Raw genomic sequence first — 20,668 nt, forward strand, 5'->3', positions numbered from 1 at the left:
CAAGATGAAGAAGGGATGTTATTTCATTTTTAGATAAGCCACTAACCCAGTGTATTTGCTATGCTTATGGACACATGGATTTATGGGGAGTGGTTTGGGGTTTCTTCATGGGGTTGACACAGATGCAAAGGTAAAGGTAAAGGACCCCTGACTGTTAGGTCCAGTCGTGGATGACTCTGGGGTTGTGGTGCTCATCTCGCTTTACTGGCCGAGGAAGCTAATGTTTGTCCCCAGGCAGTTTTTCCGGGTCATGTGGCCAGCAGGACTAAGCCGCTTCTGGCGAAACCAGAGCAGTGCACGGAAACGCCGTTTACCTTCCTGCCAGAGCAGTACCTATTGATCTACTTGCACTTTGATGGGCTTTCGAACTGCTAGGTTGGCAGGAGCTGGGACCGAGCAATGGAAGCTCACCCCGTCACGGAGATTCGAACCGCCGACCTTCTGATCGGCAAGCCCTAGGCTCAGTGGTTTAGACCACATCGCCTCCTGCGTCCCCTGACACAGAAGTAGCCATGGTTAAAAGAACTTTTAATTTGAAACCCTATATCTGATTTGGTAGATAATAGACCTCAGGAATTTGATGTCAATTTTAAATCAATATTGCCAGTTTCTTCTTCTGAGTGTTTGTGCTAGAATTGTTTATGCTCTTTGCAGTGTCATAAAATGAAATGACGTGATTCAATCAAATTTAACCGTGTCCTACTGATTTTAGTGAAAGAGTTAAGCACATTCATGTCTCCTCCATTGAAATGAATATAATTTAATAATAATAATAATAATAATAATAATAATAATAATAATAATAATAATAATAATAATAATTTATTTGTATGCTGCCCATACTGTAGTAAAAACACAATACAACATCAAACACTAAAAACTGTTAGAATTCCTGCTCCATGATTGCAGTCATGGGGCTTTTGTCTATCACATGACGGTGTATGTTTTGACTCCACAGAGTGGGAAGTGACGGAGACAGGATGTTTGTGTTACTGTGTTCCGTGAAGTGGGACTATTGTCTTTTGTTATTTTTCTCTTTGTTTTCTGATGCTAGAGAGAAAGGGAGCCATGTTGCAGTGCTCCGTGTGTGTTTATATGTAAATAAAGTAGATTAGCCAAAATGCTGAGTTGCTGAGGTTTGTTACGCAAGCTGCAAAGACTCTGCGGATCCCTAAGTGTGCCAGTGTCTGTTGGCATCGGTCGCTGTGATGTTTGGGCTGAAGAAAGCTAATGAAGCTCCTGAACGATCGACCAGGAGGGAGGGAACATGCCAGTTGGGCATGTGTCTCTGCCAGGGTCCTACTCAAGTGTAGGGCGAGCTCCTGACAACTGACATCTGAACAGGGCTGCCTTCAGATGTCTTTTAAAAACCACATAGCTGTTTATCTGTTTGACATCTGCTGGGAGGGCTTTCCACAGGTGGGTGCTACTATCGAGAAAGCCCTCTGCCTGGTTCCCTGCAACCTTACCTCTCGCAATGAGGGAACCACCAGAAAGCCCTTGGAGCTAGACCTCAGTGTCTGGGCTGAACAATGGGGATGCTTCTTCATGTATACAGGTCCAAAGCCGTTTAGGAATTTAAAGGTCAGCACCAACACTTTGAATTGTGCTCGGAAACGTACTGGGTTTGGCAGGAACATGCTCTTAAACATTCTTCTAAGGGCAGGAGATGAAACATGCAGACTTTTACTACAAATTGTGATCCATGGTTTTTTAATTTGCCTTAGCGTCATTTTTCCAGATCAATGATAAAGTATAGCAAAGATTGAATTTGATAAATTGTTGTGAAAGATTTTTGCAGGGGTGAGCGGAAAGCATAGTTAAATTCTATGGTCCATTATCGTTCATACAACTCACAAAGGACTAGATAAGGCTGATTGCTATAAACTGAAAAATAAAGGGTGGGGGTGGGGCACTGTGCAATATTTAGTTCAATTAAATTTTCAGAAACTTGTAGCTATCATTTCAGAAGCGGTTGATGCAAAACATGAACCTCCAGAGTGTGACAGTTCTGCTTGGATGTCAATAAAAGATAATGTAACCTGTCAAATATGCAGGTCTGGTTTACGCCACAATCACATTTTATCATTGCCATTCAAGCATTACCTTCCAAGAAACAACCACAAATGCTTTATTATCCTGAAGTAATTCTGAGGAGGAGCAGAGCAGATTGCAAATTAAAAGACTATTTCTTGGTAGATCTCCCTGCAGCTGTTTTAAAAAAATCTATCATCCTGTGTAGTTAAGATAAGTGGTGGGCTTTTTTTTTTTTAATGGAGATGCGGGAACTTAGGTGGAAGTAATTGCAGTTTTCAGAAGCTGTACCTGACATTTTGAACCCAATGTTTTTAACCAAGGATGGTGGGTACAGAAAACTAAACTCGCTAAGATATGCCAGCTAATTAAGTTTCTACACAAGAGGGTCCCCTTTGGGACTGGTATTATTTCTTAAATAAACTTGGTTAAAAGACAGCAAGGATTCAAAATTTGGAAGCAGCCAGCACAAACATTTAGTAGATTTGGTCAGGGTCGAGGACATCTGATAGGAACAGAAGTGGACTGGCTGTTGAAGTATGCATTTTGCAAAGCTGTTCAGTGCTATAATCCTGGACATCCAGTCTGTGTTATTTTCCTTCAGGTGCATTCAGTTCATCTGAGGAAACTCAACGTAGTAATTTGATTACTAACAGGGACTGTTAAAATCTCTGCATAGCTATTATTATTGCTGGATTAATCTGAATAGTTAATAGATATGACTTTTCAGAGTAATATGCCACTATTAATATCTATGCAGAGTTTTTTTGTTACAGTTTTTAAATGCTTATGAATTATTATGGAGTCATCACTGAAATGCTGATATTGTTATTGATCAGTTGTATGTATTGATTATTGCTATGTTTTTATTGCCTTTTAATGTATATATTACTTTGTATATAATGAGCTGCCTTGAACACAGTTACCTTTGTGGAAAGGCAACATATTCATTAAAGTCTAAGGTATTGAATATATTCACTGGTTACTTGGTTTCTAACAGAAAAACAAGCTCAGGAATGTGCTGATAAGTAGACAAATTAAGTATTACTGTGAAGCAGCATAAAGTATATTCACAAGAAGCAATTATGGAGCAACATGAACATAAGGATGATAAAGGAAAAGTTAATGGTAGAATTTAAATTTTAGATTTGGAAACAAAATAATGTAATCAAAAGCTAAAGGGCTTTAAAGAAGATTTAGAAGGGCAAAATCTAATTGAAGTTTTGGAGGGGGGGAAAGATAATTTAGAAGTGGAACAAAAATGAGTGGTTGGGTTCAAGGATGTATACCAAATTAACTTGGAATATGCTAGAAGAAATAAAGCCTTATAGTTTTATAAATCTTAGAGTTAAAGAAGCCAATAATAGGAAAATGTTGACATAACTGAAGATACCAAGGCTCACATTTTAGCTAACTTTCACTCAGGCAGGTTTTTAAAAAAGTAAATATCTGAATTATCTGAGATTGAGCCTGTTCATCCATTATTGGAATGACAAGGAACAGGACACAAATCAACTATAAACTATCAGGAACAGTTTGGTGATAATACTCAATTCATCTTTTATCCTCGTGTTTGTTGTTGTCCAAAGAACTCAGCTAAAAGGTAAAGGTAAAGATAAAGAGACCCCTGACCATTAGGTCCAGTCGTGACCGACTCTGGGGTTGCGGCGCTCATCTCGCTTTACTGGCCGAGGGAGCCGGTGTATAGCTTCCAGGTCATGTGGCCAGCATGACTAAGCCGCTTCTGGCGAACCAGAGCAGCGCACGGAAACGCCGTTTACCTTCCCGTCGGAACGGTACCTATTTATCTACTTGCACTTTGACGTGCTTTCGAAGTGCTAGGTTGGCAGGAGCAGGGACTGAGCAATGGGAGCTCAAACTGCCCACCTTCTGATCAGCAAGTCCTAGGCTCTGTGGTTTAACCCACAGTGCCACCCATGTCCCATAAAGAACTCAGCTACACAGTTGCAAACAAAACATTTTAAATGTGTTGTAAAGTGCAATATACAAATGTGGCACTAGGTGGCAACAGCGAGCTATGCAAAATTCAATGTATTTTTCAAAATGTTTTTTTTAAAAAAATATTTTTACGGTTGGTTTTTTTCTATGTGTGTGCTCATTCCACCTTTGTTTCTCTTATCAGAACTTACATGGGCGAATCAACAGATTTCATTTTCTTACTATTTTCTAGCACTATTATAAATGTTCTGTTTGCACAAGCGTATCAGTTTGACAGGTGGAACTATTCACCCCCCCCGCCTTGGTGTGCTCCTCAGGGGGTTGTCCCAGAGCCAATTTTTTTTGGGGGGGGTGCAGAGAGGGGGGGGTAAATCCAGGGCTGAAGCAGAAAATGCCTGCAGTGGATCATAATCATACGCCTTTGTGTGCCATCATTTTATTTGACACAACTAATAATCTGCCTCCCATTTATTCGCATTTAAATTATGGCTGGTCTTTTATTGCGGCTGTTATATGCCGTGTTTTAAATTTGCAGCTTTTGAGATAGCCTTCTCCACAGTTATCTCTTTCCAGTACAAAACGATGAATGTTGCTGCCAGAATTAAATGCAGTTGGGGGTGGGGGAGAGAGAAATGTTCTCCCTGAACAACCAACATAGAGATCTGAAGTAATAGAATAATAATGCACAGTCCATTTTCGGTCTAATGTATGTGTGGGCCAGAATATCTTTTGCAATACATTTCTTCTTTTAGCTAAATTACCGTACTTCAAACTGAATTAAAGATGTGAGTGTCTGTACAAAACTGAAATGGACCCACTAACAAACCTTGGGAAATAAACACTCTTTCTTCTGCACAGAGGAAGGGGCTAGCATTTGTGAAATTGGTGCCCAAGCCCATAACTATTTGTGGTTAAGAGAAGCAAGACAAAAGGGAAGACAAGTAATCAATCAGAAGTATTGGAGGCAGTGAATCATCACTAAAAGCCATTCAAGAGATATTTGCTCTCATTCTCCCCATTGTGGGCAGCTTTGCATCATACAGTGGTGCCCCGCAAGACGAATGCCTCGCAAGACGAAAAACTCGCTAGACGAAAGGGTTTTGCGGTTTTTGAGCTGCTTCGCAAGACAAATTTCCCTATGGGCTTGCTTCGCAAGACGAAAACGTCTTGCAAGTTTGTTTCCTTTTTCTTAACACCGTTAATACAGTTGCGACTTGACTTCGAGGAGCAACTCATAGAACGCGGTGTGGTAGCCTTTTTTGAGGTTTTTGCTGATTTTTGAAGCTTTTCCAAAACTTTTCCGACACCGTGCTTCACAAGACGAAAAATTCGCAAGACGAAAAAACTCACGGAACGAATTAATTTCGTCTTGCGAGGCACCACTGTATGTTGCGACTTTAAAATGGAAAAAACCCCTCATTTCCCTGAAAAATACTAACTTGCGCATCAAGGTCCCCAAGACACCCCCCCCCAAAGAAAAACACAATTGACACTTAATTTTTGTTTAAGGTTTTTGGCATAATTTTGGCCACAACTTTATTCAAATTACAGCAATGTGAGTGGTTGCTTAGGCATTGGTAGCACTAACTGACCCCGCACGGGGACAGCTCTGACATTCGCACCCCCCGCGAAGTCAGGAAGGGTAAGTCACCTGGGGAGAGAGACGGGACTGGGAACCATGCCTCACCTCTCCCCAGAATGCTCCCAGGGGCTTGTGTGGCCCTAGCCCCTTGCCAGGGGGTTTCGGACAAAAGCATGGGGAGCCCCTGGGTTCCTTTAATGGAAAACCTTTGCAGCAGCAGCAGCAGCATTTTGGAGGGGCAGGCACAGCCGAATCCATACCCCTCCACCACCACCAGCATTTTGGAGGGGCAGGCACAGCCGAATCCATACCTCTCCACCACCAGCAGCATTTTGGAGGGGCAGGCACAGCCAAATCCATACCCCTCCACCAACCAATTCCAAGACCAATGCCTAACCGCAAACCTTACAAGTTGTGACGATTTGCTACGCAGTAGGCAAAAACCAAGTGGCACACACTAAATGGACAAATGGACAAAATTCCTACCGGGCCCCTGCCCCAAGAGCAGACGACCCCATGACAGGCATAGCAAGGTCAAACGCAACAGCCCTAAATTAGGGAAGGGAGAGCGGGTGATCTGAAGTAAGCAGCGAAAAGAGGAAGTTATTCACTGCGTGCTTTGTATTTAACAAATAGGGCTGTCAATCAACAAATGGCAACATCTAGATTACCCCAGTAACAGCCCGCCCCTGCTTAAAGGATGGCCAAACCATTTGCCTAGCAACAGTGAGGTGTCTTGTCAGCCCCGCCCGCAACCTGTGCTCTCCATGAGGGAGAACACACTTTGCTAGCACTACTTCAAAGACGGCAAATTTACTACTTGTTTGGCATGTCCAAAGACAATGATAAAGTTTTCTTCATACTCCAGAGAATTAAGTCTATAATTCCATCGTTAATAGAAAAATTACAATGTATCACAAACTTTACAGCAAAGTCTCTACCAAACGTTCTTCCCTTCTTGTCAAGCTGTTAGATGAAGAATACTTGTGTGGGTTTTGTTTTTATTCCGGCTAAACTGAAAAGCTTACAGGCAAACTATTATCAACAGGGAAAGTATTTCTGTAACGTGACAGCCCATCTTTCTAAATCTGACTAATTATTCTATAGCACGTAGACGGGGAACCATGTAGAGACAATTAATTTGAAACCGTTGAAGTCAAAAGGGACCTGTTCATTGACAAGAGACTGGCCCTTTCTACGTCAAAGGAACTGAGCTCCATCTCTTACAGAGTTCAGGCTTCCAAAAAACGTTCAGAATTATGTGTTGCAGGTGGAATAGGTTCAGGGAGGGCAGCCATGTTAGAGGTTCCTCCAATGGCAAAACCTTAATTGGTTCAAACTACCCTGATGACAGTTAATTAATGAATGATTGTGTAATCTTTATAAGAGCTGTGTAAGGCACTCATTATATTTTGTCTTTTAAACCTCTTTGACTTTTGTCTTTCATGGCACTAGCGATGATGTAATTCTGTGCTTTGACCACATAGTTAGATTCTTCAACTAAAACTTTTAATTGGGAGACTAATTAATTGAGCTCTTTTGGGGGAAGTGTCATCAAAGTTGTTGAGCTTTTTCGGGGGAGAATCAGCCAAAGTTGTTGATTGTGATCGACCGAATGGGCGCCCCTCCTATAGGGTATTCATTTTATTGAAGCTTGTGCAAGAAGCCTTCCCAGTGGATTGTGATTAAACTTTTGCATATGTTTAATTTTACTTTGGATGTATGTCCTGGCAAATATGACATTTCTGAGTTTGTCCAGGTGACAGTCTTCTCTCCAACTACTCATTTTTTTTTTGTACACGCATGCACAGTACACACATACATGCATACACACACACACACACACACACACACACACACAGATAGAGTATTGGTGCTGTGATAAAAGATTTAAAACACTTTTTTGTCTTAGGTATAGCATGAACTATTTGGTTTGCTTTACACCTTCTGGCATGTGCTTGACACCAAATAAATGCCCCACCTAGAAATATGGCTCTCTCACCTGAGAAGGAAGGCTGCCTCAGGGGCTACAGCAGCAGATAGAATCTAACTGCACCACCAAAATAAATAAATAAAAAACTATAAAATTGTCCAGTAGCACCTTAGAGACCAACTAGGTTTGTTCTGGGTATAAGCTTTCATGTGCATGCATGCTTCTTCAGAAAGCTTATACCTAGAACAAACTTAGTTGGTCTCTAAGGACGTGTGGTCTAAACCACTGAGCCTCTTGGGCTTGCCGATCAGAAGGTCAGTGGTTCGAATCCCTGTGACGGGGCGAGCGCCTGTTGCTCGGTCCCTGCTCCTGCCAACCTAGCAGTTCGAAAGCACGTCAAAGTGCAAGTAGATAAATAGGTACCACTCCGGTGGGAAGGTAAACGGCGTTTCCGTGCGCTGCTCTGGTTTCGCCAGAAGCGGCTCAGTCATGCTGGTCACATGACCCAGAAAAACTGTCTGCGGACAAACGCTGGCTCCCTTGACCTGTAAAGCGAGATGAGCGCTGTGACCCCAGGGTTGTCTGAGACTGGACTTGACTGTCAGGGGTCCTTTACTTTTATATTTACCTTTAAAGTGCTACTAGACAATTTTCTAATTTTCTAATTTATTTCGACTGCGTCAGACCAACACGGCTACCTACCTGACTGCACCACCATTTGTTACCCATGGGGCTGCCTGCTGACAATGCGAACCATCTTGGCTTTCCAGCTGCTTGCTTGCCTGTTGCATTGACTGCTTAACTGTGGCACTGGAGATGGGCTGTTTACTTCCCAAATGCTACCACCCAGACATGACATGCTGGAGAAGTGCAACCAGCAATGCTCCAACAGGGCTCTTCAGAGTGCTATTAAATGACCCATCCACAGCAGTAGCTAAGGTCTTCCTTTCCAGTCCTCTCTTTAATTCTCCGGGTCTGAGCACCCTTTTTGTGCCCTCCAGCTTTCCTTGTGAAAACCCACTCTTTAGCGCTCAGTTGGACCAAACACAGATCTGCAGAAAACCCCAAATTGGTGTTTGCCCTTATTGCTCTAATTTTTTTCCTGGGGAAGGTTCCAAGGCAACAAAACATGCTCAGAAAGAGCAGGGCGAAAGGTACAGCTATCGCGAGACAAAGGGAAGTGTGAAAGAGCCTAAAGTCACAGTGCCCTTCTTCACAGAACCGCAGTGAGGAATGAGGATGGTCCTGGGATGCAGAGGAGGAAGGAGTACAAACAAGATGAATTTTAACAGGGAGAAATGTAAAGTATTGCACTTGGGCAAAAAAAATGAGAGGCACAAATACAAGATGGGTGACACCTGGCTTGAGAGCAGTACATGTGAAAAGGATCTAGGAGTCTTGGTTGACCACAAACTTGACATGAGCCAACAGTGTGACGCGGCAGCTAAAAAAGCCAATGCAATTCTGGGCTGCATCAATAGGAGTATAGCATCTAGATCAAGGGAAGTAATAGTGCCACTGTATTCTGCTCTGGTCAGACCTCACCTGGAGTACTGTGTCCAGTTCTGGGCACCACAGTTCAAGAAGGACACTGACAAACTGGAACGTGTCCAGAGGAGGGCAACCAAAAGGGTCAAAGGCCTGGAAACGATGCCTTATGAGGAACGGCTAAGGGAGCTGGGCATGTTTAGCCCGGAGAAGAGGAGGTTAAGGGGTGATAGGATAGCCATGTTCAAATATATAAAAGGATGTCACATAGAGGAGGGAGAAAGGTTGTTTTCTGCTGCTCCAGAGAAGCGGACACGGAGCAATGGATCCAAACTACAAGAAAGAAGATTCCACCTAAACATTAGGAAGAACTTCCTGACAGTAAGAGCTGTTCGACAGTGGAATTTGCTGCCAAGGAGTGTGGTGGAGTCTCCTACTTTGGAGGTCTTTAAGCAGAGGCTTGACAACCATATGTCAGGAGTGCTCTGAAGGTGTTTCCTGCTTGGCAGGGGGTTGGACTCGATGGCCCTTGTGGTCTCTTCCAACTCTATGATTCTATGATTCTATTCTATGAGTAGTGACAGGAAGCAAGAGATGTACATGAGGAGGGGGCAGACAGGAGTGGCAACCTGTTTCCTAGGCAGCATAAGGGATAGCCATTGGTGGCATCTGTCTGTCTTGGAGTGCGCCTTCGGTGGTGAAGTGAAACTGCTGCGTTAGCAGTAAAAGTCAATCCTTTATTAGGCATAGCAAACCACACATTATCAAACAAACACCATATACAAATTGTGCAAAATACGAGTTCAGCATAACAAGGTTTGTCCCAGTCAGATCTTTAACTCCAGAGAAAACCAATTTGCATAAATAATACAATATAACACTACCACATAACAAGGAATGTGGTGGAGTCTCCTTCTTTGGAGGTCTTTAAGCAGAGGCTTGACAACCATATGTCAGGAGTGCTCTGATGGTGTTTCCTGCTTGGCAGGGGGTTGGACTCGATGGCCCTTGTGGTCTCTTCCAACTCTATGATTCTATGATTCTATGATTCACATCACCGATCAATTAAGAACCACTAAATCTCTTTATAATGGCCTAGTCTTTCTACATGGACAGCACTTAAAAATTCAGCCACTATTAAAGTAATTTGATCATTCCTGTCCAAGAGCAGGTCCTGAACCGTTGGGGGCATAGAATTGAGCCTGTTGAGTTGTAAGGCCTCTAATAATCGTCTTCTGGCATAAATGCCAAAATCACAAGAAAAGAAAATATGCTCCAAAGTATCTGGTCCCTGTTTACTACATTTGCAGAGAGACGCTCTGCTTCTGGGAGAGCTAAATATCTTCCTCTTACTATCATCGAGGGAAACATATTAAATCTGAAGTGACCTTCCTGGGGCGTAGTCCTGGGCAGTGTGTAGGGAGGTCTTGGGCTGCCCAGACAAAAAGACCACCGGTTTCACTGATGTGGTCCAAAGGGAAGCAGAGCAATGCATTTGACACCAGCTCAGCTGCAAGAGTTGCCAGAAGGAGGCAGAAAAGATGCCATCCAACCACCGTAAGGTTACCAGATGTCCCCGTTTCCCGAGGACAGTCCCCGATTTACACATCAGTCCCCATACAAAATCCATTGAAGTTGAAAAGTGTCCCTGGATTCACTGAAAAAAAATCTGGTAACCTTTCCTTAGGGACTCCACTCCAGATTTGTTCAGGGTTTACTCCTTAGCCTTTTCTCCTCCCCAAGATGTCCCACAAGACAGAGGAGGTTTAGGATCAGAGATTTCTTTCTCCTAGATGGGCTGCCTTCCCATATTGATGGGCCCCATCTGCCCCTAAGACATAGCACCAGCTGGGTCAACCTACCATACATGCTTAGGTTTGGACAGCATAGCAGTTTTGCTGAACTGACACGAATAGGACTTGAATGAGTTGAAAGAGAAACCATTTAAGAAATGCACGTTATATCCTTTACTGTTCAAATGTGAAAAAGTGAGCGAAAAGATTATCCTTCAGCCTATCAGATGCTGCAGAAAACCCACCACCGAAAAGTCTTTAGAAGACATTGTGCTTGAAACATCCAAGAAGACCAATAGCAGAGGTCCATTGTAAAACCCATCTCAGAATTTGTGGCCCAAGAGGCAGAAAATCCAAATGGCACCCCTGCCGTGGTGGCAAAAATATAACTGGCAAATATAGTGGTTAAAATTCTTCTTTGAGGTTTTTTTTTTTTACAATCAAGCAGTATCTAAATTTTATGAAACAAGTAAATAAGAAAATAAACAAAGATCCTTTAACAGTAACCTGTCTTGTTGATATTGAACAGACTCAGCTGTGTTGCACACTTGCGCTTCGGAGATACACTAAATCCCTTATTTACAGTCTAGTACCTGAGTTCCACTTCCATGATTCATTATGACAACACAGTGTGTTGGGACCTGATTGGGATAGTGGGTGGGATTGGGAAGAGAATAATCCCTATTAAGTAATTAAAAAAGATAGCAATCATCATAAGTATATAACTCAAATGAAGAGGAAGAGTGGGGGCGGGGAATACTAATGAGAAACTCAGAGTATTCAATAGAGAGCCCTCCCAAATTAAAATATGATGATCTGAATCAAGCATTCTTTATTTATAGAAGTTTGAGCAACATTAAAGTGTTTCCTAGCTCAACAAATGCAAATAAGGATTAACTTTCTTATTTGTCAGCCTAAAATGTGCTTATCTAGACATGCAAATAAGCCGAAAAGGCTGGGAAGGGTACAATTGACACAGCAGTATATGCAAATGATGCCAGAAACATTATTGGGGGATACAAATGAAACAGGTATATTTAATTGTAGTACTTTCTGCCATTTCCCTTAAGGCTCATTTCTTAAAATTTAAGCATGCAGTTATGTGTGGCTGTGTAGCGCATTGTCTTTTCCTCTTATTTCTAAGTACAGTCATACCTCGGGTTACAGACGCTTCGGCTTGTGCGATTTCGGGTTGCGCACCACGCCGAACCCGGCAGTACCGGAATGGGTTACGTCTGGGGTTTGGCGCTTGCGCATGCACAGAAGCATTAATCACGCTTTGTGCATGCACAGAAGCGTTGAATTGCAACCTGTGCATGCACAGACTGCGGGTTGTGGACGCTGCGGGTTGCGAAGGTGCTTCCCGCATGGATCACGTTCGCAACTCGAGCGTCCACTGTATTAGTGAGGTACGTTTTAAAGTCTCTTTCATCTTCAACAGACATCAGGAATTGGTCACCACAACTGGTCAAACTATCTCACAGCTTTGCAAATGTAGTTCCATGGCCTGCTCACAATCGTTCTCATGACATACCCAAATAGCTGGCTGGGGACCATCGGTTTATGTGTATTTTCCCGTTTGCTAAATTCAGTGGGGTTCAAATGATCTGCCTTGCTTTTGTGAGTTTCGCTTGGAGATTTTTCAAAGTATGCTGTTACAAGCCAGCACTGTGGAATTTGGGGATAAACTCTAAACATTAAAGATATTTTCAATCCATATTTTCAATACGATAACATAAAGTATTTATTTTAATTATTTCATTAAATTTATACCTCTTGATTGTAAAAAAGGGAAAAGAAGCTGAAGGGGGTTTACAAAAAGATAAAACAAGAAAATCAAGGAAGACTTATAGCCCTACTTTAAAACTGTGAGCTTGTTGGCACTTGCTTTTCCTCCGCTCTTCCCAGGCTCCACGTCTCAGCACCCTTTTCTTTTTTTGCTCCAGAGCTTTTCCAGCGAAAAACCCGCTCTTTAAAGTGCAATCAGAGGAAACAGCAATCCGTGAGAAACCAAGACTGATGTTTGCTCCCACTGAGCACGAAAGAGTGGGGAAAACTCTGGAGCAAAACCAAGCCAACCCCCCCCCCCCACGTATGGGCAGGCAGCTCCTAAGTGCGGACCTGTGCTTGGAAGGAGCTTGGTAAAGGGTAAGTGTGAATAAGCCCATACAAAAGTTGTCTGGCTGGGCTTGTCTAAACAGGAATGTATTCTGCAGGTGCTGAAAAGAGTACAGTGAAGGCACCTTCTTGAACTCAATAGGAGAGGAATTCCGAAGGCTAGGCACTGCCACACAAAATGATCAAGTTCTTACAAATGCACATGCAACATACTCTCCAACGTTTCTCCAATGAAAATAGGGGTGTCCTATTCTATTATTATTACAGTGGTACCGCAGTTTACGAGCTTAATCCGTTCCGGAAGTCCGTTCTGAAACTGAAACCGTTCTTAAGCCAAGGCACGCTTTCCCTAATGAGGCCTCCCACCGCTGGTGCCCTTCCACCGTTTGGATAAAGTTCGCAAACCAGACCACTACTTCTGGTTTTGCGGAGTTTGTAAACCAAATGGTTCTTAAACCGGATTGTTCTTAAACCGAGGTACCACTGTATTACAGTCATACCTTGGGTTGAAGTAGCTTTGGGTTGAGCGTTTTCAGGTTGTGCTCCGTGGCGACCCGGAAGTAATGGAATGCGTTACTTCCGTGTTTCGCCACTCGCGCATGCGCAGATGCTCAAAATGATGTCACGCGCACGTGCGGAAGCAGTGAATCATGATCCGTGCACGCGCAGATGCGCAGACGCAGATTGCGTTCATTTCAGGATGCGAACGGGGCTCCGGAGCGGATCCTGTTCTCATCCAGAGGTACCACTGTATATTATTATTATTATTATTATTATTATTATTATTATTATTATTATTATTACCCGTGCTTCTGACTGGGTTGCCCCAGCCACCCTGGGAAGCTTCCAACATTTATAAAAACAAAAAAAGACATTAAACATTTTAAAACTTCCCTATACAGGGCTGCCTTCAGAGGTCTTCTAAGGTTGTATAGTTACTTATCTCCTTCGCTTGGGGGGGGGGGTGTCACATAACTCCATACCCTCCAACATTTCTCTGATGAAAATAGGGACATCCTAAGGAAAAGTGGTACATTCCAGGATCAAATCAGAAATCGGGATGGCTTCTGTAAATCTGGGACTGTCCCTGGAAAATTGGCACAATTGGAGAGTCTGAGAAAGGGGGTTGGGTCAATATAATAATCCAGTTTTGAAACATGGAATGAAACTGTTGACTTGGTTAGGGCAAGGTACTCTTAATAGCAAACTGGTTGCAACTTGTTAAGGGCTTTCTATACTAATAGTAACCCCTTGAACTTGGCCCAGTAGCAGATCGGCAAGCAGTGCAGATCTCTGAGAACAGGTGCTGTATGCTGACAAGGCTGTCAATAATTATCCAACAACTGCCCAGTTGCATCTCTCCTCTAGTTTGGCCTCCTTCCAATCAGGAAGTATCCCCAGTTCAGCAATTTATGCAGAACACAGAGAGTGGACCAGTCCAAGCTGTAATAGCGGACTTTCCAATTTCAACCCAGAAAAAGGTGTGACCCAACTACCAACTTTTCTACAGAGCAATTGAAAGAGGAATCACAACCCAGCTGGCCCTGTTAGAAACCAGAAAAGTTATGACAGCCAATAAAACTTTGGGCAGCACAGATACATTGAGCAGCCAGCCCCCTTACGCTTCCCTGCCTCTTTTACTCATTGTGGTTACACAAGAATCCTGCTCCAGTGAAATCCATGTAAATGAATTTTTAGTGTCTCTCCCAACAAGGATACACAGTTTTATCAGAGGCTGCTTGCCGTCCAATTTTGAAACGGCTTTCCCTTTTAGTCAGGGTCTATTCTTGTAAAACTGCTGATATTTTGCTTCCCCCGAGCATATTTGTTTTGTGTACCTCTCGTTTTGAGGGGAAATAAATCTGCTTTTGAGAAGTTAAAGAAAGGCTTTTCTGTGATTGGTGGGCTACTTGGATGTGCCAGGGAACATGAAAGCAGAGTGTGCCAGAACTGCTCATAAAGCATTTCGCCTGAGGGCCAGGAAAAGTGAATCTTACAATTTGATTACTGCAAATGCATTCTAAAGGAAAGTAAGAAATGACAATGCGGCTTACAAGAATTGTATGAAATGGTAGGCATTGTAAGTCGTGTCTCCAGGAAAGCAACCTGGACATTTTTCAGACGTATGGGTGTTGGGGCTAGGTAGCTTCGATAAATGGAAAAGGCACCTTCAGGCTTGTGTTCTGTTAACGTGCCACCAAACCCACAGGAACCAAAGTGCAAAGCTGACTTGATATGAATGGAGTTGTGGGCAAGTGGCACAGAGACCTGAAAGGCCACCATTTTCCAAGCAAGCATCACACGCAAAAGTAGCAAAGAGGACAGAAATGACCAGAACAATTAATTCAACGTCTCTTCCTCAAAATACAGTGACTGGGAAGCCCTGGGAAAATCATTTGCGACCAGACCCAGGAGTAAGGATAAGTGATGGGTTGAATACAGGCCACATTTTATTTAAATTAGGGTATAATAATAATAATAATAATAATAATAATAATAATAATAATAATAATAATTTATTATTTATACCCCGCCCATCTGTCTGGGTTCCCCCAGCCACTCTGGGCAGCTCCCAACCGAATATTAAAAACACAATATGGCATTAAACATTAAAAACTTCCGTAAACAGGTGTCTTCTAAAAGTCAGATACAGTCATACCTCAGGATAAATATGATTCAGGATAAGTATTTTCGGGTTGCGCTCCGTAGCGACCCAGAAGTAACGGAGCGCGTTACTTCCAGGTTTCGCCACTCGCACATGCACAGACAGTCAAAATGACGTCACGCGCATGCACGTTTGCATCCTGAGGTACTACTGTAGTTGTTTATTTCCTTGACATCTGGTGGGAGGGTGTTCCACAGGGCGGGCGCCACTACCGAGAAGGCCCTCTGCCTGGTTCCCTGTAACCTCACTTCTCGCAGTGAGGGAACCACCAGAAGAGAGGGTTGCCGTATGTCAGGAATTCCCAGACATTTCCAGAATACTGCAGTCAGAAGCAGTGGAAATCGAACGAAAATCGCAAAAATGTCCTGGAAAATCCAGACATATGGCAGTGTCGTTTTGGGCGGTTTCCCACAAAATAGCTCAAAAAAGTTCATAGAAGTAAAAAAGTTTATAGAAGTAAGGGATTACAACTAAAAAAGTTTAAGTAAAAGAAAAGAAAAGGAAAGGAAACGATTAGATGAAATTAAGGGGAAGGATTTGCTGAAATAAATTTGGAAATTGGAATGCAGAAAGGGGAGGTATGGGGAAGTCAGTGAAACAAGTTTTAAGAAAACTGGATATGAAATTATACATGTTGGTTTTTTGTGTTTGTATGTTTGTATTGTGTATTGTTTGTGTTGATATAAATTGTGAAAATCTAATAAAAATTTATTAAAAAAAACAACAAAAAAGTTCAACCCCCAAAAAAAAATTTGCCAAAAAGAGCTCAACAACATTGCCCTATTTAAACTATATCTGCAGGGGAAATGAGAAGAGTGGGAACCTAACTTAACTTCTGCCGTGGGTGAACCAAACTCTGCCCATTCCAAAAGCAAGCTTGGGCCCCACCTTGAGCTGACCATCCCTTGGACCACCACATCACCCTCTTGTGCAGGGGTCAGCAACCTTTTTCAGCTGTGGGCCGGTCCACCGTCCCTCAGACCATGTGGTGGGCCAGACTATATTTTTTGGGGGGTGGAGGGGAATGAACAAATTCCTATGCCCCACAAATAACCCAGAGACGCATTTTAAATAAAAGGACACATTCTACTCATGTAAAAACACGCTGATTCCCGGACTGTCTGTGGACCGGATTTAGAAGGCGATTGGGCCAGATCCAATGTGGTCCAAAAGAAAGCAGTGCATTTTGTACCCGCTTGGCTGCAGGAGTTTTCGCAATGAGGCATACAAGATGCCATCCAACTGTCTCAGGGACTCCACTCCAGATTTGGGCAGGGTGTAAAAACACCCACCCACTTGCCCTTCCAAATCTGTTCCTTTGTTGCAGGTAAAAGAATGAAAACCCAGAGGGACAGAAGTTTCCCCAAAACGGATACCTTGGCCAATGGATCAACAATTTGCAAGGCACCCTCCCCAATTGTCAGCAGACACAACTAAGGACCATAGCTATCAACTTTTCCCTTTTCTTGCGAGGAATCCTATTTAGAATAAGGGAATTTCCCTTTAAAAAAGGGAAACGTTAACAGCTATGCTAAGGATTGCTGAACCATAGAAACCCCTGGAGAGAGCTGTTGTGGATGTGCAACCAAGGGCTGCTAAACTACGAGAACCTCTGGGGATGGCTGTTGTGGGAGCAGCTCCCTCAGTCTGAGTTTCACTAGAACATTGAGCAACAGCACCCACGCATATTGGCCAAGAATAAGGCCAACCTTGTACCATCTTCCAGAGATACTGGCAGCCCAGCCAAAAAGCCAGCCATGATTGCCAACCCCAAGCTGGGAATAGAGTGCCACACATCAACTGTATCACCTGAATGGTCAGAAACCACCTACATCAGCCAAGAAGCAAATGATAGTTTTAACTAGCAGCAGAGGATAATTAAATCTGAGATAGAGATGCACTCAGGGGTTGCTTTACAGGGAACAAACCAACCAGTTTTAACAAAGAGAAATTGTGTAACTGAGTACGAAATGGAAGCCAACAGCAACAAGCTAACAGAACAGAGGTGTTCCAAACTCCTTTATTGCTGTATTCAAACCTTGGTTTAAACATCTAGTTCTTACTCCTTTTTTCCATAAGATTTTATTACAGGATTTTTGAAATACAATAAGCTAAAATAAATTAATCTAGAGAAAATCAGAGAAAGAAAGAGGGGGGGACGGGACCCAAAAGTCCTCTCTCAAAGGTAGATATTAATCCTTGCCCCACACAGAAGGAGGTGAACCCTCCCAGCTCTCACCTGCGACTTCCCATTTTCTCCCAGTCTCCCATGCTCAGATCTTCCCTTCTCTGCTTCTCAACAGGGTCCTTCACCATCATGTGTGTACAGACCCTCACTGATCCAGAGTAGAGGACACCAAGCAAACCAACAAACCAGTAGCCAAATCAAAACAAAGAAAAATGAGAGGAAAGAAACTTAGATACTGCAGCTCCCTGTTTTCTTTATAGATGACCTTGGGCCAGTCACACTTCTCTGAAGTCTCTCAGCCCCACTCACCTCACAGAGTGTTTGTTGTGGGGGAGGAAGGGAAAGGAGTATGTTAGCCGCTTTGAGACTCCTTCGGGTAGTGATAAAGTGGGATATCAAATCCAAACTCTTCTTCTTCTTATACTCATCACTTTTATTCCCATATATTTAAGTGAACTGTTTTCAAGAAAGGGAAGCCCTAATCATGTTTGAATTTTGTCCAATCCAGTGGACAAGTTCGTAGATTTTATTATTATTATTATTTGGAGCAGAATAGGTTAAAAAAGTATCAGCTAAAGAGCAGTTCAAAGACTACCAGAGTACCAGGACACAGTACTAAGCCATCCTTTCATCCCAAAAGATTGCAGTTACGAAAAGGGGCCAATATATTAATTGTGCTAAGAAATAATTCTAGGTCTCCAAGCAGGAAGCCTGGAAGCTGTGAATACAATATAATATACAATTTTAATTTTCATTATAAATCCTCAAACCTCAAATTTCCTGCTCTCGGAATGAAAAACAAAGGAAAGGAAATAAGGCCAAAGAAAAACAAAAATAGAGGGCAAAAGAAACCCAGCAAAGATAGAGGGGGAACCCACCAAAGAGCAGCATGCTTAACAATTGTGTGTCAGGGGACAGGTTTCCCAAAACAACAAAGTAAAATCAAGGATATTGCATAACCACAAGATTAAGGCAGACAACAGGGAATTTCTAGCCTGGACTATGCAACCATGCTAAGCACCGTAGTAGCTCTTGAAGTAATTGAATTTACTGGTTTGTTTAACAAAGAGAGGAATTGCAAATGATGGTGTCCCTTTGTGCAAGTATTCACTTAAACAAACGAGTGTATTCAGGATCCAGTTAAGATGAAACAAGATCTGTACATACACTAAACATTCCTCGTCTAGGGAAGTTTTCACCCCTATTCTCAACTGCATTTCATATCACAGCCCCTTTGCTTTCTCCTCTAAAAATTTGGGGATCGCAAGAAAACTACACTGACCGCGTCTGCCTGTCCCTCCCCTGGGTTCTGCATCTTTGCCACGCTAGCCTGTGGAAAAGCAATGGAACTCAGAAACGTGCTACTGGATATTGAAGCAAATTGTCCATCATTGCGATGGGTACACTGCGTGCAGATTATGAGGGACCTTGTGCACAGAGACTCATTAAACACTGATACCTTCCACCCGTGGAGGCTGGTTCATTGCTATCTGGGGTAATGGAGAGACTTTCCCTGCACCGCAGTGTTATCTCCAAGTGCCAGGCTGTTACCTCCATATGAGCGAATGTCAGCTATTCAGTTATATAGGAGAACGTTAAGGAATACGCTTTGGAACATCACTGCCGTGGAGAAAGCTCATCCTGTCTTCTGCCCCTTGGTTTCATAATTTGTTGGAAGCTGATCAAAGTGGCTGAGGTAAGCCAGTCAGATGGGTGGCATATAAATAATAAAACATCATCATCATCATCATCATCATCAGATTGAGAATTAAGTCAGCATATTCCTGCCCAAGACATCACCTTGCCAACAAAGGTCCGTATAGTTAAAGCCATGGTCTTCCCAGTAGTGATGTATGGAGGTGAGAGCTGGACCATAAAGAAGGCTGATCGCTGAAGAATTGATGCTTTTGAATTCTGGTGCTGGAGGAGACTCTTGAGAGTCCCATGGACTGCAAGAAGATCAAACCTCTCCATTCTGAAGGAAATCAGCCCTGAGTGCTCACTGGAAGGACAGATCCTGAAGCTGAGTGTCCAATACTTTGTCCACCTCATGAGAAGAGAAGACTCCCTGGAAAAGACCATGATGTTGGGAAAGGGGACGACAGAGGACGAGATGGTTGGATAGTGTTCTTGAAGCTACCAGCATGAGTTTGACTAAGCTGCAGGAGGCAGTGGAAGACAGGAGTGCCTGGCGTGCTCTGGTCCAGGGGGTCACGAAGAGTCGGACACGACTAAACGACTAAACAACAACAATTCCTGCCCAGCTGTTCATCTCTGCAGGACCAAACTTTAAGGCTTCCCTGGCTACTTCCTCTTCCCGACCTAGTGATTGATGGCTGTCTTTTCCGATTGCCAACAGGGTAACTTTGCCTCAGCACCCTAGGGATTAGTGTTGATTTCCAGGCCTGCAAATGAACCAAAGAGCCTTACAGGATCAGACCAAACCAGCTCAGCATTCTGTTTCCCATAGTGTCCATCAAGTTGTCTATGGGAATCCCACAAGTAGGACATGACCACAACAGTCTCCTGGGGAGCTGTTACTCCCCAGCTGAGAGGCATGATGCTTCCGATCCTGGAAACAGCCATCATGACTAGTGGTCATTGACAGCCGCCACAAATTTGTCTAATCCCATCCTAAACCTAATTTTGTGGCTGTGACTACACGTTCTGGAAGCAAATGCTATTGTTTAACCATGTGCAGTGTGAAGACAGGCTTTCTGTTGTCTGTCTTGAATCTCCCACCATTCAGATTCACGGGATGGCCCTGAGTTCAGGGACTGTGAGAAAGGGAGAGGAAATAAATTCTCCCTCCACTTTCTCCACACCTTGCAAACCTTTATACGCCTCTATCATGTCTTGCTGCTATTTCTTCCTCTCTAAACTAAGTAACCCCAAACATAGTCACTTT

This window comes from Podarcis bocagei, assembly GCF_964188305.1.
Source record: "Podarcis bocagei genome assembly, chromosome: 13".
Lineage (NCBI taxonomy): Eukaryota > Metazoa > Chordata > Lepidosauria > Squamata > Lacertidae > Podarcis > Podarcis bocagei.